The 24,313-nt window shown below is 40.2% G+C and overlaps 1 protein-coding gene across 4 annotated transcripts in view; it reads right to left on the reverse strand.

Annotated features, from left to right (window-relative positions):
* Positions 1 to 24,313, reverse strand: part of RSPO1 (R-spondin 1) — a 1,604,559-nt gene that overhangs the window by 1,071,801 nt on the left and 508,445 nt on the right. The window contains exon 2 of one of the 4 annotated variants that reach the window (XM_044083743.1): positions 10,166 to 10,307. The exons of the other annotated variants lie outside the window; for them this stretch is intronic. The gene's annotated coding sequence lies outside the window, so the exon portion shown is untranslated. The remainder of the gene's footprint in view (positions 1 to 10,165; positions 10,308 to 24,313) is intronic. 4 annotated transcript variants of the gene reach the window in all.

The raw sequence follows: 24,313 nt of genomic DNA on the forward strand, positions 1-24,313 counted from the left end.
ACTACCTTTTGCCTTAGCATAAATTCTTGTTGCTATTTTTTAAGACGACAGTCTCAGCTAACTGTTTGACCACACATTTAGTGTATTTAGCCATATGTCAATCATGTTCATCCTTTTACGTAGGTAAAACCAATAGACAGTTCAGGGATAGGATACGTGAGCACATCTACCACATCAAGAAGGGCTCAGATCATAATGCTTTAGCTAAACATATAGCTCAATATGGCAACACACATAGCTTTTTATTTAAAGCTTTATCAGTGGTGACCCCCAATGTGTGTGAAGGTGACATTAGGAACTATACAGAAAGTATAGAAAGTAACTGGATAGTCAAATTGAGAGCAGATAGAGGCATGGGATTGAATGAACGGGCATCTATTAAGCCACTTCTCAAGAGACGAGAATAATAAATGAGTTGAGTTAAGCCCAAGTAAAGGAGCATGCTTTCAGCATTTTAAAATATAAGCTTTTGCTTATATATACATATTTTTTTAGAGATTTTTCTATTTATGCATTTATTTTCTAGATTGGAATTGTATAAATATATATGTGTGTGTAGAGCTTTTATTATATACCATGTAACTTTAACTCTTAATTAATTGAATCAAGTGATTGGTCCAATGGTTTTTAAATTGTATAAATACTTGTCTTGAATTATGGGTGATGTTTTTTATATATCTGAAGAAGCTGTTTTATATTTTGTCTGGACACCCTTGAATTAAACCTGGATTTGTTTTATCTGGCTTACTTGGCTTCCTGCTTCACTCCGTTTGGGTCACCTTTTGTTATATTTTGTCCATATTGCTAACTTGTTGCTATTCAGACAATCAGGCATGGTCTGACCTTGAGTCTTTCCAGTTTTCATCTCAGTCTACTGTGTGGAATCAAAACAAATAGTTTGCTGAATCTAGGCAGACTACATCTATTTGTGTTCCTCTGTCAAGTTCAAGTTAAATATGGTTATTAAATGAGATCAGATTTGATTGATAGCTTGTTCTGGACATGAAGTCATACTGCTTTCTATCCTGGAAACTAGTGTATTCTAGAAATGCTACCAGACACCCCCTCAGTATCTTCTGCATGACTTTCTTTGCTTCTGTTATTAACCAACAAGATTATAGTTATTCAGATTTTTTTTTCTAATCCTCTCCTTTTCCAGAGTTATTATACTTGTTCTGTTCCAAATCTCTAGCACATCTGTGATAGTCTTGCTCTACTGAAAAACTGCATTGGGGTATTCCAGCACACTAGCCAAATTTCTGAGGACTCTGGAAGGTAGCTCATCTTGTCTTTGAGCTTTATAATCCTAATGGTGGACACTTCCCTTTGAACCTCCTCTGCTACTATCCTGCTGCTGTCCCTGTTTCCCTAATGGTGGACACTTCCCGTTGAACCTCCTCTGCCTCTACCCTACTGCCTGGCTTTGTTTCCCTAAAATGGTGGACACTTCCCTTTGAACCTCCTTGGTCTTTATCCTGTTGCCTGCCCCTGGTTTCCTAATGGTGGACACATCCCTTTGAACCTCCTTGGCCTCTTTCCTACTGCCTGCCCACCCCCCTAATGGTGGACACATCCCATTGAACCTCCTTGGCCACTTTCCTACTGCCTGACCATCCCCCTAATGGTGGACACTTCCCGTTGAACCTTCTCTGCCTCTATTCTACTGCCTGCCCATGTTTCCCTAATGGTGGATGCTTCCCTATGAACCTCCTGGGCCTCTATCCTGCTTCCTGCCCTTGTTTCCCTAATGGTGGACACTTCTCTTTGAAGCCCTTCAGCCTCTATCCTGCTGCCTGCCCCTGTTCTCTCTATTCTGCCTGCCCTGCTGCTCAGTACTGCATCCTTTTCTTGCTTTCGCTTGAAAAGACTAAAGCAAAGTATTAATTGAATGTCTCATTTTTTTTACTATTCTTCTGTTATCTGTGTCCTACATTTGCTCAGCCTGGCCACTCCTGCTTTTCCTTCCTCTTTTCTGTTTAGGTGCCTAAAAACCTGATTGGTATTCATATTGCACAAACAATAAAAACGTGCACAAAAAACTGGACACTCTATACAGAAACAAACAATATCTCACTAAAAATACAAAAGCTCAAACACATCTTATTTCATCTCTTCTCTATGCCTCACAAATTCTCACCAATTCTCTCCAACCTAAAGAAATCAGACATAGCTAAACTAGAATCATGTTATACCAAAATTGCCTGGTTTGCCACAGACTCCCCATTTATGTTACACCACTGCATAGCACTCAAGAAACTTAACTGGTTAGAACTTCCTCAGCTTCTATTCTATAACCAACTCACCACAGCCCATAAAATTCTAAACCACCCAGAGAAGACTCCTTTCCTCCAAAATGTCCTACTTCCTTACTCAAGTAACCACAGTCTACGCTCAAGAAGTAAAACTCTGTTGACAACAGTTAAAGTCAACAATGCTGCAGGTCTACTCCAACTATATCGTCAAAACTGGTAAACTCCCTTCTGACATAACTACTGCTACTAACCTATTCCACTTTAAAACAATACTTAAAGCACACCTATTTAAATCTTGGCTATGCTCATGCAGTACCCCTGGATAAACAGCAGCTCTCACCCAAAACCCACATAAAATATTTTTCCGGCTTTGTTTCTTATGTGACCAGAACTGAATGTAAACTCCCTCAATTTACAAATTATGTATATACCTCACTCATCTAGTGATCTATAACTCTTATATATGTTATCTGACTGTAATTACTGTACATAACAGTGTGTACTATATACATATGCTGTATATACTTATGAGAGGTCTTACTTTAGTACTGCTCTGTAATTGTGTGTATATTGCTATTTTTCTTATATATATATATATATATATATATATATATATATATATATATATATATGTATTATTATCGCAACCAGATTTTCATGCTGCGATAACTGACGTAAAATTGAAGAATGGATGTTTGGGTTTGCCCTGTAAGGTCTGTCTAATTTGTGTTTTACAAGTAAGGTCAGACATTTTTAAGTTTTAATTGTAAACAGAGGGCTTGGGAAAGTAGTCACCATTTTCTTCTGCTGCTGCTTCTTCACCGATCATGTAGCTTGACTGGAGAAACTAGCTGCAGTGTCTGTGCCCTTTTACCTACATCAGAACATTCGATAGGAAGCAAAGACAATCGAGAGGATTTTCAAGTAGAAACAATGGCAGTACTGCAAAATCTTTTGAATCTGCTAACTTCCTTTCATTCCCCTAATGATAGTCTCACTTTGGGGATCAATTACAATAGAGAGGGTAATCCAAAAAAAAAAAAAAAACTCGAATGAAGAATGTCAAAATGATTTTGCAGTACTGCCATTTTTTCTACTTGAAAATCCCCTCGATTGTCTTTGCTTCCTATCAGATGTTCAAAACACTGCAGCTAGTTTAGGTAAGGATAAGTTCAGATAAGGAAAACACAGAGACAAAAAATGTGGCTTTCGTAAACTTTTTATTTTAACAATGTTTTAATCGGTCTTGAAAAGAACCATTGAATTATTAATGCTTTTAAATCGTGAGGGTGGATGATGTTGACAGCTGATTCCGTGGTCATTTTTCTATGAAAAACTTGGTAGGACTGATGTTTTAGATTTGTGAAGGTGGCATGTTCTGACAAAAACACAACCTACTTCAGCGATCATTGATTTCATTACTAAGATAATGATGTTGATAGGTCTTTCAGTGGTTTTCTTTTACTATGTGGTGGGAAGCAATCTTTTTTATGGGCAAGCAAAGGAACGTGCAGCAGGCGGACTTGAAATAATAAATATGCTTGCGGTAAAGTGCTGAAAGAAACATGAACACTATGTTTAAAAAATAAAAAAACACTGCTTCTATTCTTAATCTTTTCTGCTAACTCCATTTCAACTTTAGCCTTTGCTGACCTTATCCCTTATGTTCCCCAAGACTTCATAAAACAAATCTTGAAACCACTCTATACCTGATTGCCATTTATAATTCTAGGTTCATAGGTAAGTACTAGGCTATCTGCCCAAGGGCATCTATAAGCCTAGCCAGAATGTGTTGGCTTTCACCACCCCCTTAGATTAGTTCCCTGTGCCTCAGTCCAGCAGAGCCATTAGTTCCCTGTGCCTCTGTCCAGCAGAGCCACTGCAGTGATCCCTGGGGTAAATTTTCTGTTTCCCATCCACTCATCAAGGTTTCTCTTGAAGAGTGTTAGTGAGGGGCTCTGCCTAATGTAGATTGGAATCCTGTTCCAAAGCATGGGGAGTCTCTTGGACAGGAATCTTTCCCTCCAGCGTGTCCTATTTATTGTTGTGGTGAGGTTTAGATCCCTAGAGTGTGTTGCTCTTGGGGATTTGTTTTTTTTTTAGGTAGAGCATGTCCATCAATTCTGGGTTGGACATGGCCTTATATGTCAGGCAGAGATCACCTCTGAGTAAGCGGTATGCAACCGAGTACAGCTGGAGTTCCTTCAGTCAGGTTGCATAGGGCATATGTTTGAGGCCAGTAATTCTCTTGGTGAGGTATGTCTGTGGTCTTTCCAGCTGTTGCAGGTGTCTTGTAAGGTACATCCCAAATGGGGCGTTGTACTCTATGATGGGTCTGATGAGTGATGAGTGATGAGCAGAGGGGCACAATAACCTCTTTGGTCTAGATGCGAACCCTTTTGTGATTAGGTGGGCCACATAGAAGGATTTTCTAACCACCTTGGCAATATGATTATCAAAGGAGAGATTACTATCTACTTGGGTCCACAGATCCCTTATTACATTTTATGTATTTAGGGGACTACCACGTATGTGGGGATGACACTGCACTTTTTGGCATTTAGCTTGAGGCCATGATTTTGACACCAGGTATCCGTCTCACTGAGACCCTTCTGGAGGATGTCTGTATCAGCTGGGGAGTCAATTATGGCCCCAGTTTGCAGTTGTCTGCGAACTTGGTCAACCATAGTCCTTCTGTGCTTGCCTGTACCTCTGAGAAGTATGTACCGAACAGGAGGGGTCCCAGGACTGAGCCCTGGGGGACGCCACTTATAACTGGTTTAGAGTCGGACCTAGAGCCTGCAATTCTCACCGTGTGGGTTCTATCCATGAGCCAGTTGGCAACTCATCTTGTGACGTAGGGGTTTATGTTCTGGCTGGTGAGCTTGTCTATAATACCAGAATGGGGAATGGTGTCAAAAGCCTTTGCAAGGTCTAGGTAGGCTGTGTAGACCTCCTTTCCCTCATCTAAAGCCTTGGTAACTGTCTCAAAAAAGTCCACCAGGTTTAGGAGGCATGATCTGCCCTTAACAAAGCCAAACTGGGTAGGGTCCAATGTTTTAAGGTTCCCAATGTCTCTGTTAATGAATTCCATGATGATGCGCTTCATAGCCTTGCAGACCAGGCTAGTCAGGCTTATAGGGCAATAATTCCTGGGGTCCATCGTAGCTCCACCTTTGTGGAGCGGGATAACTGTTGCTGTGCACCACTCTATGGGTATGTAGCCTGTAGAGAGGCTGAGTTTGAAAAGTGTGTTTAGGTGAGGGGTTAGTTCATTTTGGAGCTCGTGTAAGACACAGCCTGGGACACCATCTGGTCCCATTGAAGCTGTATTTTTGGCTTTGGATAGGGCTGTTTTAACCTGTGTGTCAGTGATTGCCGGGCACTGCATTCTTCTGGTATGGTTATGGGCCCTTTAGGGAGTGAGAGGGGGGTGAAGTTTGCACTAAACCTGTCTGCCAGAATGTTGGCTATATCAGTCAGTTCAGTGTATTTTGTGCTATTCTGCACTAACTCAGAGCAGATCTGAGCGTTTCCACTTAGGTTCTTGACATTGCTAAATAACACTTTGTGGTCATCTTTGGAGTCATTGGCAATTTTTCTTTCGAAGCTAGCCTTGGATGATTTTATGAGAGATCGTAGTTTCTTGCTGATACTGATGAGGGATGCCTTTCCTTCTTGGGATTTTACTCTTTTCTGCACTAGTTTCCTCCTTCTATTGTATAGCTTGTTCATGGCAGGTGTCCACCAGACTGGTTTCCTTTTCTTGGAGGAGTGAGTAATGGTTATGCTTGGGATAGCACGATCCATGCATTCTTGCAGGTGCTCATAGAGTGCCTTTGTAAAGGATTCAGCAGCTTGGACAGCATTGTCCTTTAGCATGGGGGCTGTGAACCTTTCCACCTTGGTCTTAAGTAACGTGAAGTTTGCTTTTGAAAAGTTTTTCACAGTGGTTACCTTGATTGGGGGTGGGGCGGAATGTGGGTATCTAGAGTGATTAGTCTATAGTCTGATCTAACCAGCAAGGGTTTGACCTCCGGTGTAGAACACTGGTCGCCCATGTTGGTAATGACCAGGTCCAATATGTTGTCACCTCTGGTGGGGGTGTTGAACAGTTGATCCAGGGCGTTCGAGTTTATAAATTCTAGGAAGTGTTGGGCAAGGGAGTTAGTACTTGAGTAGTTCTCCCAGTTAATGTTTGGTTAACTGAAATCACCCAATATTACGGCATTTTGTAGGACCTTCATATTTTCCAGTGTCTCCAGAAATCCGGAATGGGGGTTCTGGGTCATGATGGGTGATCTGTAGCAAACTACAATTTGAATTGCAGTTTTGCCCATTGTTAGTTGCACATGGATGATCTCTGAGGCATTGTGCTGTGCCACTAACCTGGAGGTGTGGGTATCCTTGATGAATATGGATACACCCTCACCTTTTGTGTTTCAGTCCAGGTTCTGTGGGCAGAAAAATGGGTCTACTTTAAAACACCGACACGCAAAACACCAATGACGAGAAGATCGACAACTGAGATGACCGATAGTTTAAAAGCATGAAACTTCACATGCCCGACAAACCGCAATCCCGACAATCAACAAAATAAAACAAATACCTTTTCCGAAAAACACACACACAACACAAGCACAACAAAAACCTTACAAACCTACACTAAACCTTACATACAGAACTATCTATGCAGTAACCTTAACCCAAACCCTAACCCTAAGGTCAGTCACTATCGCACACTCACCTAACCCGCGCCCTAACCCTAACTCACTTAACCCACCCCTAACCCTAAAGTCTGTCACTATCGCACACTTACCTTACCTGCACCCTAACCCTAACTCACTTAACCTGCCCCTAACCCTAAAGTCTGTCACTATCGCACACTTACCATAACATGTTGGTGTTCTCAGCGTTGGGCTTTTAAACTGTCGGTCATCTCAGTTGTCAATCTTCCGGTCTCGGAGTTCTCCTCGTCTGTGTTTTGCGTGTCGGTGTTTTAAAGTAGACCCCCGAAAAATATGGTACGAGTTATAGCCTGGTAGTGCTGGGCTGCTCTCTGGAGCCTTAAACCAGGTTTCTCTTACTGCACAGATATCGATGTTCTCCATACTGAGGAGTGCCTCAAGTGCATGCATTTTGAGGTTTAGACTTCTGGCGTTGAGTAGCATTACCCTCAGTTCTTGGTTACTTGTGCTATTTATGGTGGTGGGTTTGTCTTTGGAGCCTTGCCTAAAAAAAGCACTATGGGGGCGGCAAAAGCCTTGGCCAGTATTAAAAAGTCTAAGGGTGACAGGTGCAAGCCATCTCTTGTGAAGCAATGTGGCTTTTAGAGCATGTCATCTTAGGTGGACAGATGGATCCCATTTGAATGATACCAACTTAGACAATTGCTGAAATTGATCATTTTTTCTTTATACTGTGGCATTATTCTTGGTGAGGGCAGGATGCTACTCAGGGTCAGGGTCATACCGGCCTGGGCTACGTGATTAGATAGCTCTTCCATGTCTCTCTTCATGTAGTCCAGGGAGGTACGTCTCAGGTCATTCACATCAACATGGACAATGACAGAGTCATATTTGTACTTGTTCTGGAATGACCTGAGTGATTGTGTTATGTGGTGGATCCTGGCATCCAACAGGCAGCTAAATGTAACCTTCTCCTTGTCCAGCCTAGTTAGTGGAACATCAGTGTGCCTGACTATAGAGTCGCCTATTGCTAGTGTGTTGGGTATGTTATTTTGCCTTAAGGGCTGTGATTGCGTGGCACACTGATTATGTGAAGTATGTGTTTCATGGTTTGTGATGGGGTGTGGAGGTTGCTTGGGTGTCTGCTTTGGAGGTCTCTGTTGCTTTTGCAGATTTTTATTTAGGGCATCTGAGTATGTTTTTGTGTATTTATGTGTGTTATTTGCCGGTGTTGGTTTAGCAGGTCTATGTGAGACTGGTGGTGTGTTGCAAGTATTTTCTTTCTCCTCTTGACTGTCAGTTCCAGTCTTGGGTTGAGAGAGCTTTGCCTCCAGTTTGGCTGTATAATTGCATCTCTTGCATATATTAGTGTTTGGTGGTAGGAGGAGAGGGTTGTCTGTGTACATGAGGCAGTTGTAACATTGCCTCAAAATGCCCAGACTCACCAGTTGGACTGGAGAGTACACCTGAAACTGCCCTTTGAACATGCCTGAACAGGTAAAGTGAGCTGTTTTACTGATTAGCTGGTAGGGACGAACAGAGAACCTTGTCCTTCTGGACAGTATAGGGGGTCTAGTGCTAGGGTTAATTAGTGCTTGCTATGAGTTTTGAGCAAGTGCTGGGCTGTGAAATGAATGGTTTGAGTGCTTAAGTTGAAAGTTTGTCTATTTTCAAGGGAAAAATTGAAGAGCAGACTTTGTGCAGCCGGATATATATATATATATATATATATATATATATATATATATAGGCATAAACAGTCATTTTCACTGCCACAGTTTTGCATATTATATTATGCCTGTTTTCTATCATAAGTGATTACATGACTTAGGGTGAAGAATAATGAATATTCCCAGAAAATATGTGCACTAAATTGCCATTATATGAGAAGTGGAGAACACAAGATTGCAGTACATATCAAGGCTATATGTGGGAGGTTGGAATAGTGGTTAAGGTGTTTACCTTATAAACACAAGGTGCAGGGTTTAGTTTTCACACTGGCTTATTAGATAGGTTTAAAATGGCTCAGAAAGGCAGTTAGACTAGTACTAATCTATTAAACTGGTAGTATAATGAATGTAGATGTCATATGCTTTGCTCCAGAATATGGAACTTTGGCTAAAATTCTGTTATCATCAGAACTGTCTTGGGGGTGGTGGTGGTAAATGCAGCCTTTTATGCATGGGTAGCAAATGCAGTGTTTCAGAAAAAAAAATCACTGTCATAGTTTGGGAAGTTGCATTTTGCTAATTTTTGGATGAAGAATAGAAAGGCTGTTGGTCCAGATGACATACCCATGGAAGCATGGAGGTGTTTAGGGGAAATGGCAAGGGATTTTTTTAAACATATTGTTTAATGAAATCTTGGAAAGTGAGAGGATACCTGTGGAGTGGAGAAAAAGTGTTTTGGTACCAATTTTAAGAATAAGGGTGATGTGCAGAGCTGTAGTAATCACAGAGGGATAACACTGATCAGTCGCAGCATGAAGTTATGGGAAAGAGTAGTGGTAGCTAGGTTAAGAAGGGAGGTGTGGATTAGTGTTCAGCAGTATGGTTTCATGCCAGGAAACAGCACTACAGATGTAGTGTTTGCTTTGAGAGGTTGGTAGGGTGGCCTAATGATTAAGGTGTTTTCCTTACAAACACAAGGTGCAGGGTTTGAGTCTCACAAAGGATAATTGGCTAGGCTTAAAAATGTCTCGCAAGGACAGTTAGCTTAGTACTAACCTATGAACCTATGAGAGTGTTGATGAAGTACAGAGAAGGTCAGAAGGAGTTGCATTGTGTCTTTGTGGACTGAGAAAGCATATGACAGGGTGCCTAGAGAGGAGTTGTGGTATTGTATGAGGAAATGGCACCTTTCCCTAATTACTGTTTTGCAGTTTCAGCACATAGCCTTGGTACACAATAACTGCCATTCACACACTACTATCTTCTTCGTACATGGTGATATATTGCTTGGAAGTTGTACTGCATAGTTCACTTAGAACTGTGTTTTTCGCTAGCATCTTAAAATGCATGAACTCTTAAAAAATATTAAAGTATGTTTAATAATGTGGAATAAGGTATGGCTAGAAACAGACAAACAATTGTAGTAATTGTGTAGCTGAGGCAGTCCCGGCACAGTTCCCAAACAGCTGAGAAAGGAAATAAAAAATAGTGCATTTTATGCATTTTAAGTAAGACTTGTACTACAGTAACAAAGAATCAGATACAGAATTTTTACCTTGTTATACACTTGACAGAGACATTTGAGGAACTAATCCAGCAAACACTAAACTACAGGAGGCAGAACCCAAAACTGGAGGTGTAAGTTTTGTTCCCCTGATGCTAAATCACTCAGCCTAGTTCAAAGATGATGACAAATTCTGAAAAACAATGAAGGAAACAAAACGCACAATGGAATTATAGATAGTCAAAATGTGACATTTGCATGTTGCTGTGTTTATGTCAGAACATCTGTTTAATTTGTAGAAAAAAAATCTGTTTGCACTCGTACTTTTTAAGGAACAACATCCCACATGTTCTCTGATGGCAACATGTTGTAAACATGTGTTTCCTTACCTTCACTGTTTCAGTATTCCTTACATAAGGGTTTTCCCTGCCAGTTGGCCAGTATACCAAAGCCTACTAAAGTTTTAAGGTATGTTGGACATCACATGTACACTCCTCGCATTACATGGGGCATAAAAGTGATGTTTGGATGTACTATCCTCAGAACTTCTTTGCTGCCAGTCCGAATACATCACCAGATCATCGGTCTGAATACCTACATCATTTTCCACCAATTTGAATGCTTGTTTCATTCACCAGTTGATCACCTGTGCCTTCTTAACGGTACAGAGCTATTGCAGATAAGTACCCCATAGGAGTTTTGTTTTTTCTTTGCTTTTGTTGCTCTGAGGGGTTAATGACATTCAGGAAGGGTAAATGCCAGTGTGGGAGATAGATTCCCCATAAAGACCACCACGATAAGTGTCATTTTTGTCAAGGAGCTTCTCACAACCATATGGCCTGTCCAATTTGTCAGGCTTTCATTCTTAAAACCCTTCTAAGTAGGCTTTCTTCCTTTTTTGCATCTCAAGAACCATAGCCTTAAGTTTCTTGTTAAATATACAATGGAAACAACTTCCTGCCCCATGTGTTAGTTGTTAGGGAAGAAGAAAGTGAAAAAGTTGAGACCAGAATCTTCCACAGTCCAGCCTTTGTTGGGAATTCCTCCGGAGGTCCGTGAGAACCCAGAGGCTCACCCGGCTTTGGCAGATTCTTCAGCCAAGACCTGGTTACAGGCTGGTGAGGATCCAGCTGGCAGCACGTCCAATGAGGCTATGTAGGCATCTGGTTTGGACATTCAGGGTGAACCATGGTTGATTATTTCTGAGGGGCCTAGGGGAGTTCTGCAGATTTTTGTTAGGGAAGAAGTTCCTACTATGGTTATTGAATGCTGTCCTACTTCAGAGCCTTCCAAATTCTTTAGGGCAGACATTCCTTTAAAGAAGAAACAAAAACTTACACATCTTTCTCCTACTCCTAGGGATCCACAGAGGGAGTGGCCAGCCTTTACTCAGGGGATGTTTAATGATTTGATGGCTTTAAAACCTCCTCAAAGGGTTTCTCTTCCTACTTCTCCTTGATCCTCTTCTCCACTTAAAAGGCCAAGGGAACAGGATTCCTCTGATGAACAGTCAGATTCTGATGAGGAATCCCTTGCTTATAGCTTCATAGGTTCATAGACGGTTATTAGGCTATTAGCCCTAGGGCCTTTATAAGGCTAGCAATGTTATACCATTGTTCCCTTATTGCCCAAGCTTTATGGTCTATATTTGCAGCACTAGTCTATGATCACCACCAACTGCCCTTATCCAAGAGGGACATAGCTGACACCCCTATGGTAAATTTATGGCCTCCCATTCAGTTGTCTAAGTTACACTTAAATAGATTCATTGAGGAGCTCTGTTTATGTGAATTGTGAGTTTGTTCCAGAGGAATGGCAATCTCTGGGAGACATATCTGACTTCCAGCATGTCCTGTTAATGTCGCAGGCTATGTTAATATCCCTAGAGCAAGTGACTCTTATCCCATTTGACTTGCGGATGTGTAGCATTTCCATTAGGGCAGTATCCGAGACTGCTTTGTAGGTCAGGCTTAAGTCGCATCTGAGCAGCCTATAAGATACACAGTACAGTGACAGGGCCTTAAGTCTGTTCATGTAGGTCACGTGATGAAGGCCCTGAATTTTCTTGGTGAGAAACCTCTGAGAGCTTTCCAGTTGCTGCAGGTGACTGGCAAGGTACATAAAGAAGAGAGCACTGTACTCTATTAATGGTCTGATGAGGGACAAGTAGAAGGGAGTTATAACATCTTTAGTCAGGATGCAATCCCCTTACTTATGAGACATGCAAAACAGAAGGCCTTCCTTACCATTGTGGACATGTGGTGATCGAAGTTAAGGTTGCTATCAACCTGTGTTCCCAAATCTCTCACCACAGGGTTTGAGCTAAAGGGGTTACTGTTACTATTGTAATTTACAGGGACTTCCCCTTTGCCGAAAGGGATGATAACACATTTTTTTCATTTAGTTTAGGGATGATAACACTTTTTTCATTTAGTTTAAGTCTGTGGCTTTGGCATCAATCATTTGTCTGTGTAAGCCCTTTTTGTAGTATGTCAGCATCACTGGAGGACTCAATGATTTGCAGTCATCAGCGAACTTGGTAAGCCACGGGCCATCTATTTTCACCTGGACATCTGAGAAAGAGATTCCAAATAGTAGGGGGACCAGCACTTGTGCTACACTACTGGTAAGTGGTCTGCTGGTAGAGTTGGAATCCCCAACTTTGAATATATGCATTCTATTTGACTATATGTATTCTGTTGGTGAGCCAGTTGGTTAACCATCAATGGATTGATTCCCAGCTGGGTTAGTTTCTCAACGAGGGGGAAACAAGCTCAATAGTTGTTACTGGTAGTACCACAGTACATGATGAAATGGAGTCAGATGAATGTTTTGTGGAAAATGGACCTATTTTGACTTGCCAGGGACACATTATTTTTAATTATACAAGTTTGCACATTACTAAGGTCTTTTCTGATTTATTTTCCAAAGGTTTTAAATTTGTTCCCCGCAAAAAATGTGTTTTAAGTAATTAATTGACTTGAAAATGTTCATCCGCAAGAAGAATTTAGAATTTTTGCTGGATGGGCAAAGTGTTGCGAGTGAAGGTTTGAGAAGGAAAAGTGTGTGGAATCCCCCTGTGCACCCTCAGCTTAAAAATTTAAAGAATGTTTTGGCAGTGGAACTTAGAGACAAACTTTCTGTTAATAAGGTTAATTTTAACCTGACATCTGAAGAAAAAACACTTTTAGATTCCATTAGGAAGAACAAGTATGTGAGGGTGATGAAGCCGGACAAGGGTGGGAGCACGGTGCTCATGGATGTTATTACGTATGACAGTAAGATGATGGATATTTTGTTAGACAACAACAATTATGTGAAGGTCTCTATTAATGAGGTGCATATTGCATACAAAAAGGTTTACATAGCACTCACTGATTTGGTATTGGAGGGTTGTATAGATATAGAGACTTTCAGATTCTTACACAACAAGGAACCAAGAGTACCATCTATCTTCGGGATTCCGAAGGTCCACAAAGATGTATAAGACCCCCCCCCCCCGAGGCCCATTGTAGCTGCTAGTCAGTCTGTCACTGCACCCATTGCTAAATATTTAGATCACAGGTTAAAGAACCTGTCTGTGGGTGCATGTAATGTGCTAAAGGACTCATGGGATTTTTTAAAAAGTGTAAAGGACAAACAGATAACCAAAGAAACCACGAAACACACTGTCACTCGAAACTAGAAATAAAATAACAAAGTAATCCAAAACCGGTGACACTATTTTAGTGTCACCGGTTTTGGATTACTTTGTTATTTTATTTCTAGATAACCAAATAAGTCATTTTATTACTACTGATGTGGTGAACCTTTTCACTTCCATTCCCCATAGAGCTGGCTTAGAGCTTTTTGAAGAGATTCTAAGGAACGGAAATAATTTTCCTGAAAAAGAGATTTATGTTTTTACTGTCTTAATGGAATTGGTATTAAACAACAATTTTCTCTATTTTGAAGGGGAATTTTGTCTGCAGTTAAAGGGAGTTGCCATGGGGGCCATGTGTGCCCCCACTTATGCAAATCTAATGATGGCTTGGTGAGAGCAAAAGTATGTGTTTAATTCAGTATTTAAGGATTGTTGGGCACTATACAAACATTTCCTTGACAATATCTGTATATTATGGACAGATAGTGAGGAGAAATGTATGGACTTCTTTGAATACATTTCCAACAGTACTGATTTTTTTAGATTCACATATAAGATAGGTTATGACAGTATTGACTTTTTGGACGTCCATACTAGGAAGAATAGTAATGGGTTTGAATCAAAAGTACACAGGAAGGAGACATATTGTAATTCATTTTTGCACTTTTCTAGTGCCCACCCATACTTCCAAAAGAAAGGAATAGTGAAGGGTCACTATGTACGTGGTAGTCGAATGACCTATGATGACAATGATTTTTTTTGATGAATGTGACCTACTAAAATGTATGTTTTTAGAAAGAGGATACATAGAGACCTTGATTAAGGAAATCCAGGAAGAAGTATTGCAGCATAGGAAGGACAGATTTACACCAATTTTACATTCAGGCGATACAGGTATAAAAGAAAGGGTAACGAGCAATGGGGACAGTGACGCCTATGAGAATGCCTTTATTGTGGATTTTAGTGGTGATGTGCAGGTCATTAAAGACATTGTCCAGAGGGAATGGAACAGATTTTCCAAGCGCTATGATTTGAATTTAAAATTTGATGATCCACTAAAATTCATCTTCAGAAAAGGTACATGTATTAAGGACTTTATGGAAAACAAACTTGGGGGAAACTTAATTAGAAAAGTGGGTACCTTCAAGTGTGGAGCATGCCAACAATGCCCTTTTATAGCTGATACTTCGGAAATTACTGTCAGTGACAGGAATAGACACATTACCTCTAAATCATATTTTAATTGTGAAAGTAAGGGACTTGTTTACATTGCCACCTGTAAGAAATGTAAAGCGTTTTACATAGGTAAGATGGAAAGGTGTTTAAAGAAAAAAATATATGAACACCTTTACGACATTAGGAGGGGTAACAACAGAAACACATTATATAAACACACTTTAAGCTGTGAAGGTGCTTCTTACACTTTTTTTGTATTAGATGAAGTGGTAATGGATGGTACTGTTGGTTCTTGGGAGACCATGTTGGAATATAGACAGGTTTGCTGGCAACTGGTATTAGAAACCAATAGGTGGCAGGGTTTCAATGATATGGTGTCCCTAGCCCCAGTTTTAAAATTAAGAGCAGCGAAGTTATGAATTTCACACATGTGGTTTGAAATATTGTTCAACAAAATTGATTTTACTTGTTTATTCATTTTTAACATGCATTCATTTTTTTTGTATGCGTTTATTTACTACAGATTTTGAAAGTGTGTTTTTAGATATTTAAAAGTGTTTTAAACAGGCAAAAGTTGTATTTATTATGCTTGTATTTATTATGCTTGTTTTTAGGTATGTTTAGGAAAGGGTTAAAGTTGAATTCAATGTCACATGATTTTAAGTTTTGGCAGTGTGCAAAGGTATAAATGGGGAGGGGTTTGGATTTTCAGCATTTTTCTGATGAAGTTTGAGACAAAAACGAACTGGTAGTAGTTTCAGCGTTATCATTGTGTTCTGTGTTGTGCTTTGCTTGCTGTGGAACACATTACATGTTTTAAGGTGGTTACAGCTTGCTGGTGCTTTTTTCCTGTTTATTTCTCAATGATGCCTGAGTGGGGTATTGTGTCAAAAGCCTTGGCTAAGCCAAGATAGGCTGCATTATTCTTAAATTCCTCCTTTGGACTATGGGTCAGAGGAAGAGGAATCTAATAGTCCTGCTACTGCCTTTAAAGAAATTTCGGGGATGTAATCACCAGAATGATGCAGTATTTTAAACGGGATTGTGCTCAGATCTCTGATAATTCGTAAAAGGTAGTGCAAGTTGTTGCAGATGGAATCCCCTAAGTCTTCTGCTGTTCCCCCTGTTTTGGCTGCTTTGTTGGATGCTTTTTCCAGTGTCTCTAAAGCTTCTGATTCTCTTCCTTCTACTCCCAAGAAGACTAATAGATTTTATAGGGTGCCTGAGGGTTGTAACTTCTTGTATAAATGATCTGCTGCTGACCTGCTGACCCCTCAATGGTGTATGTAGCTTCTGACAAGCCTTGCAATTGCTTCCTTTACCTAAGTTACTGCCTTCTGACAAAGATAGCAGAACCATGGAAAGACTAGGTCATGTTTACACCTCTGGTACTTTGGCTTTTAGGGCTATTGATTAGCAGACCCACATGTCCAGGTATGTGTTGGCTGTTCTTTCTCAGGCTTGTTAGCTTATCTTTCATCTTCCAGATTCAGAGGGTAAAACTTCTGCTCTTTCTTTGTTAGGGGCTTCCTCTCAAATGGTTCAGCATTCCTTTAAATGCAGTTATGATGCAACAGATGTCTCTTCTAGGGCTGCTGCTTTTGGTTCTGTGATGAGGAGGTACTCTAGGCTTAGGCTTCAATCTTTACGACATGATATCAAGCCTAAGTTAATGGATGCTCTACTTGATAGTAAACTTTTCTTTTGGGAAGCTGCTGATGGTTTATTTAAGTCACTTCAAGATAAGGGAAAGGCATTACAGGAACTTAAATGTATTTGTCTCTCCTGTACCTAAATTTCAAAGAAACTACCCCAACAAGCCTGCCTCTGTTCGTAGGCAATCTTGTCCTTCTTCTAAAGGCAAAAAGAGTGGCAAGAGACTTCCTCCTGCTAAGGCTACTCAGACTTTAGGGATTCAGAAGAGTTCCTTTCCTGATAATCCAGGTGCTTTGTGACTATCTGTCTCTTCCCGCTAATTTCCTCTTTCTTCTTGTCTTCCCTTTCTCCTCCTGTCTGCCTTCAGGATTCTTGGGTTCTGTCCCTCTTTCGCTAGGGATACTTCATGGTGTGGAAATCACATCTTCCTGTTATGGGCATTCCTCAACCTTCTTGGGAACAACTTCCCTTTTCAAAGAGGTGCTTCACGACCTTTTGACTCAGGGTACCATTCAAGAGGTACCTGTGTCCCAAAGGGGGAGGGTGTTTTACTCCATATTGTTTCTGGTGCCCAGAAAAGAGGGTTCTTTGAGATCTGTTCTAGACATCTCTTATCTAAACAACTTTATGAATGTGCCCACCTTTCGAATGTTGTCCCTTTAGACACTGTTTCATCTTTTATTCACTCAGGCCTATATGGTATCAATGGATCTCAAGGGTGCTTATCTTCATATTCCGATCCATCCTTTTTTCAGGAAGTTTTTATGTTTCTTTGTTGCTTCCTGGCATTTTTAGTTCTCTGCTTTGCCCTTTGGCCTTTCTACTACCCCAAGGGTATTTACCAAATGCTTTGCTCCTGTTGTTTCATATTGCAGGCTTCAAAGGGTCCAAGTATTTCCTTCATTTTTTGACTTTGTCATTCAGGCCTCTTCTCCAGAGATCCTGCAGCTAAATCTTCATTTTGTAATTTCTCTTCTTCAAAGTTTGGGGTTCACAATAAACTTCACAAAGTCTTCTCTGAACCCTTTTCAGGATCAAGTCTTTCTGGGTTGCAGGATCCAAACGGTGCATATGTTAGTATCCCTGCCTCCTCCAAAGGCCTTAACTCTCATTTTTGTTTTTCAAACTCTTATTCCTCTGGCATGTATTACAACCAGAGAGTCTCTCAGAGCTCTGGGTTTCATGGCATTGACCATTCCAATGCTTCCTCTGGTCAAACTCCACATGTGAAAGTTTCAGTGGTATCTGAAGTCAGTTTGCTTTCATCATATACGTCCCCTAGAATTTGTAGTTCCTCTTCCACCTTCATTGGTGGATTCAGCAATTGTCTCTAAACACAGGGCTACCTATTTATCCTCCTCTTCCCTCTCAGGAACTCTTCACAGATGCCTCAGACATGGGATGGGGGGGTCAACTTTTGCCTCCCTAAAAGTACAGGGACTATGGTCTCCTTCTCAGCAGAAGGAGCACATCAGTGTTAAAGAGATGAGAGCCCTTCTGCTGGCTCTTCAGACCTTTCATACTGTTTTGTCTCCAGGACCTCTCAAGGTATTTACAGACAATACCATAGTGATGTGGTAAATAAACAAACGGAGGAACAAGATCTTACCTCCTTTGTCGGTTGGCTCTCAAGGTTTGGGATCTTGCTGTCCAGTATCAAATGCCTCTTCTGGCAGTGTACATCCCTTCAGGTGAGAAGATAGAGGCAGACAATCTGAGAAGGTCCTTAATTCAATCCCATGAATAGATGCGTCACAGGGATGTATTTATGGATATTGTCCTCTAGTGGGGTACTCCTCAAGTAGATCTCTTTGCATCCCCTCTGAACAGACCGCTTCCTCAGTTTTGTGCCAGAGTCTTAGGTCCTCTGGTGTGCAAAGTGGATGCCATCTCTTTTTCTTTGAAGGGGATGTTTATTTATGCTTTCCCTCCCATTCCTCTCATTCCGAAAGTCCTGTGCAAAATTCACCAGGACACTCCCAAAATCTTGTTGGTGACTCCCATTTGGCTGTGACAGCACTGGTTCCCTCTTCTACTACATCTAGCCAAGGGCAGTCACCACAAGTTACCACACAGGGTGGACCTACTCACACAAGAGAAGGGATCTCTCATCCATCCCCACCTGTCCATTCTTCAGCTGACATTGTGGGTGATAGGATTTTGATTCCTCACAGACACCTTTTCTCTGAGGACGTGCTGAGGGCTCTGCAGGAGGCCAAGAAACCCAACTGCTAGGAAATCCTACTTATCCAAATGGAAATGCTTTTCCATTTGATGTCTCTCTTGTATCCTGGACCAACTTACTGTAAATGTTCCTTTGGTTCTCTCTTATCTGTGTGAGTTACTCAATACTGGTTTGACCTATTCTTCTATTAAGGCCCACTTATCAGTTGTCTTTGCTTGTCTGCCTTTATCTCCTCCTGTAGCTTCTAGATTTGAGGGTAAACAATTCCTTAAATGTGTCCTTCATATTAGACCTCCCAGAAAGCCTGTTCCTCCTTTTTGGGATCTTAATTTTGTTTTGGAGAAGTTGACTCAGGCTCCTTTTGAGCCTGCTACTTCAGCTTCCTTGCAACATTGCTCTTGGAAGACAGTTATTTTGTTAACCATTACTTTTACCAGATGAGTGTCTGAGTTGCAAGCCCTTATGGCTTGCCCTCCTTTTTTGATGTTTCATGAGAACAGGGTGTCTTTGTATACTAATCCTTCATTTATGCCCAAGGTAGTTCATGAGTTGTCATTTAATCAGTATATTAATTTGCCTACGTTTTTCCCCACTGCATAATCTTCCAGTCAAAGGGTGCTACATACTTTGGATGTGCATAGACAACTCAGATTTTATTTGGAAAAGACTAAATCTTTTAGGAAATCTGATCAGTTGTTTGTCTCCTTTCATCCTACATTCCTAGGATTAGCTAAATCCAAGCAAACTATTTCTTCTTGGATTTCAAAGACAATTTGTTTTTGTTATACTTTTTACGGTAAGAGCCTTCTTTTTTTCTGTAAAGGCTCATTCTACTAGAGTTGTGGCTTCTTTTAGTGCTTTTTTCAAAGGGTAGGATACTACCTCTATTTTAGAACCAGCAACCTGGACTTCTTGCAAACTTTTACCAAGCACTACAAGTTAGATACTATTTCTAGAGATAGAGCTGGTTTTGTTAGGGTCATTCTTCATGGTTTCATAGACAGTTCTACTTCTCCTTCCTTCTCCCAAGTTTCTTAAGCTTTAGCATTCTCCCATACTTAAGGAATACTGCAACAGTGAATGTAAGGACATAGTACAATTGTGTAAAATCTTACCATCACAGTAGATTTCCTTACTGTTGTGGTATTCATTCCCTCCCTCCTCCCCCCCTAGTCATTTCTGGATGCACCACTTACCTCCTGAGGTTGCTTAGACTGGTGTTTTTGCTGGGGGAATCAATTCTGAAGATGGTATATCTGGATATCACTTTTATGCCCTATGCAATGTGAAGAGCATATGTGTGATGCCTGGCATACCATAAAACTTTAATAGACTTTAGTATACTGTCTGACGTCAGGCTTTCATGGCAGGGGAAACCCATATGTAAGGAATACTGCAACAGTGAAGGCAGGGACATCTAAATCTACTGTTATGGCAAGGTTTTACACAACTGTACTCTCTCTCTCTCTTTTTCTGGCGTCTGTCTGTCTGTCTCTTTCTCTCTATATATATTTATAGATATGTTACAGTCACTGGGTGAAATGACCAGGTACATCAATATCTGTTTGGTCAACACCATTCAGTTGACACAAACAGATGGTTGACAGGTGTGCAAGCTCAACCATTCCTGGGTATGGGACCGTTGCCTTTTCCATGGGATTGTGCAATCTTGGAGTTAGTAGATATAATTAGCAGGATGGTGGGGGCACAGCTCATTCTGCTCCTGGCTAATCCCGCAGTATGTGGAAAAGGTGTCAATGTTTGTTGTTCAACATTATTACATTGATGTTCTGGGTGCCGGTGTAATTGTTCATTTGTTCCAGTCCCCTACACCCATATCAATATCGATTCATATCAGGCTATCTATCTGGATATATATAAATGCATATTTTTTCAGAAGCTTGTATATTTTAAACATGAACTTTTGGGAGCAACAAATATTTCATGCATTAAAGTTTCTGAATTAGTTATAACAAGTAATCCATCACAGTTAATTTCAAAATGTCTGTAATTAGTAACATGTTTCAAAGTGGTGTTTTTAAATACCACAAGACAGGGCAACTGAATGCATGCAAAGTAAATATAATTCTTTATAGGATAGGGAAACATATGGTAATGGATTAACAAAAGAGTGAAAGATTGTTTCCCTATTTTGGCTGTTCGGTAATAAATACATTTGTTAAATTTACTCAGACATACTGGGATCTTTATCAAAGTGCAATCCAGTATTATTTCAAGAAAACTATAAATGCAGTTTTAGAGACGGTATATTTCCATTACTGTCAGAAAACAGGAATTAGTTTTTCACATATCACTTCAGTAATTGTTGGTACTGTTTCATGTGAACAGCTGTATGAAAAGCATGTTTCCTGTAATCTGAAACATAACCTACTTATTTAATGCTCTGGATGAAAAACTTTGTTTTGCTATGTTTACTGATAGTATGTTGGCTTAGTGAGTTCTATTTTCACTCCAGGCAATTGGACTGCTTACAATGCAGTGCAGCATTAATGGGGTATTACACTCCTGAATGTGTGTGTTGTACATTTGGAAGATATGTTTAACTAAGGTCCCATGTGCTGGAGCTGGTGGTAGATGTAAAAGATTCAAAGATACCTATCGCAAAGAATAGAGGAAGTTCTCTGATACCCTGTCTAAATTTTCTCTAGTATATGTGACAAATAGGTACTGCCAGCACAGCTAGCTGGAATTCTGTAAATAATTATATGTCATTTGTGAATATCAACATGATTCATATAAGATGTTTAGGTTACAAATGTATTAGAGCTGTAGTCTCTCCTTTGATAACCACATCACCACAGTAGTCAGAAAATCCATCTACATGGCACACCTCATCACAAAAGGGTTCTCCTCTAGAAAAAAGGACATCATTGTTCCTCTCTACTCATCCCTTATCAGACCCATTATAGAGTACAATGCCCCGTTTGGCATGTTTCTCACAAGACACCTACAATAACTAGAAAGGCCCCAGAAATACCACACTAAGAGTATTACCAGCCTCAAACATATGCCATACGCAGACCGTCTCAAAAAACTCCAGCTCTACTCCGTCGAATACCACCTACTCAGAGGCGATCTCTGCCTAACATACAAAACTATGTCAAACCCAGAGCTGTTGGATATGCTACACTTAAAGAAATCCCAATCTGTCCGAACCACATGCTCCAGTGACCTAAACCTTGTCACCACAATAAACAGCACATGCTGGAGGGATAGATTCCTGTCCCAGAGACTTCCCATACTCTGGAATAAACTACCCATTCATATCAAGCAAAGCTCCTCATTGGCCCTCTTTAAGAAAAACCTTGACGACTGGATGGGAAATAGAAAATTCACCCTGTGGATCACTTCTGCTGCACTGCTTGACAGGGGCACAGGAAAATAATTTTCTCGGGTGGCGAAAGCCAGGGAACCTTTTTGGCTAGGTTTATATAGGCCCCAGGACCAATAGCCTAGTACCTACCTATGAACCTATGAACCTAAAGGCTCCATACATTAGAATGAAAACAATCACTGTTACATCTTGCAATGTGTGACTACTTCTCTAATGGCATTTCATAAGTGTTTTGTTTTACTTTTCAGTGACACAATGTCACACATTTATTGTTAATATCAGGACCTCATCACTGGTCATTGTGAGCCCTTTATGAGACCCACTCCATTCAGTTCTCATAATAAGTACGTCATCAAGACAAGACTCCATCTACCCTTTAAAGTGAAACAGATGTCCACATTTTTAGACAGCCATGGATAAATGATTCCATAACTTACCTAGTCTCCTTGCAAAGACATTTATTTTTATAATGCCATTGTATTGCCCTATTTCCAAAAGTAAAATATTATTTCTTGGACATAAAGTATTACAGGACAAGCTAACTTGCTGTTGCATACAGGAAAGAGTTATTGGCACATTTATACGCCCAAATTAGGTAATCTCTTGTTATCTATAAGGCATTAGTATAGCTATAAAAGCCAGAACTACACTCCATAACATGCCTAACCATACTTGTACAGAATGGCATACATAGATTCATAGATTGCTACTAGGCTAAAAACCTGGTGGGCATTTCTAAGCCTTGCCAAGTTTTCCTAAAAGAATAATTATGTCCTGTATCTAAATAGGACATTGAGGGCTAGGCATTTAAAAGCTACCTCTGTCCATAAGGGGCATGGGTGCAAGTCCTGGTGTAAATTTCCCATTCCCCATCCACTGATCTAGGTTTCACCTAAATTGTATAATAGACAAACTCAGCTTCACATGGATGGGAAGCCTGTTCCATAAGAGGGGCAGTCTCTGGGACATGTACAGTATATGTCTCTCCAGCCTGTTTTGTCTAAGTCACAGACAAAATTCAAGTCTCCAGGCTTTGTATTTCTGGTCCTGCTTGACTTATAAATATGCAGAAAATTCATAATTGTGGGGTTTGCATACACCTCTGTATCTAGAGTACTTTTAATGATTTCATAATATTTCCTGACAACAAGATTATCATGAGTAAAGGCTTCTAAGTTATCATTTACCATTGCTGAAAGGTTGTTAAGCTCTGTAAAACTCTAAACAACATTAGAGTTTAACTCATTACATCTGAGTGACGCCTCCGGGTGCATTTGCAGTTAACTCCTACTGACGCTCTAGGCATCAAATATTGCTTGTTCATATCTGCATCAATAATTCAAAAAACATTTGATGTACAAGGTTTTAAAATATTTCATCTTAAAGGTTACACAATGGCAAACTCAACTGCATTAATATTTGACCTCTATCTAGAGCAGGTAAATTGATATTAACTGTTGTTTTTATGATATTAATTTACATAGATATAATTTTCACATTTTTCTAAATGTCTCAACAATCAAGTAACACAGACAGAATTCCTTAGCCTCATATGAAAGCTCTCAGCTAGCTGAATGAAATGCTGTTGACAGTGTGTGTGTAACTTGAGTGGTTGGTAAGATATTGTAAGCTGTTTACAAAATATTACAAATGCAATAGTTACTGTGTTTACTGTGACTTACAAAATTCCGTTTAATACCTAGAACTTAAAGAACACTACCACTATAAAAATTGTTTGTGCTGAAGGGTTTGCTATTTATACTTCTTTCATAACCCTTATGGTTCCAGAGATAAGAACATTTGTTTGAAATGTTAGGGCATAATTTGATTCTGTCAACAGAATTAGGTTCCACCCATTGGAAGTTACAGTGCACACTTCCTGATCTCCATTGGAGTGAATGAGTTTAATGCATCAGGATATCTATTATCTGAGTGCCTTAGATTCATAACTTTGCATTTGTTGCAGTTGTACAACATTAATTGTTCAGTTACCCAGTTATACATTGGGCGCATATACCCTTGCATGTTCTTCTGGTTCCCTGTAATGTCGCCATACTAGCTAGTGTGACATCATCTGCAAATTTTGAGATTCATTCATGGTCAGTTTCAAGTAGGGTGGCCATAAAGGCATTAAACAAAAATATCCCCAGGATAGAACCCTGGGCACACCTTGGTTAACTGCAA

The sequence above is a fragment of the Protopterus annectens genome, chromosome 1.part1, assembly GCF_019279795.1.
Source record: "Protopterus annectens isolate FY-2018-M chromosome 1.part1, PAN1.0, whole genome shotgun sequence".
Lineage (NCBI taxonomy): Eukaryota > Metazoa > Chordata > Ceratodontiformes > Protopteridae > Protopterus > Protopterus annectens.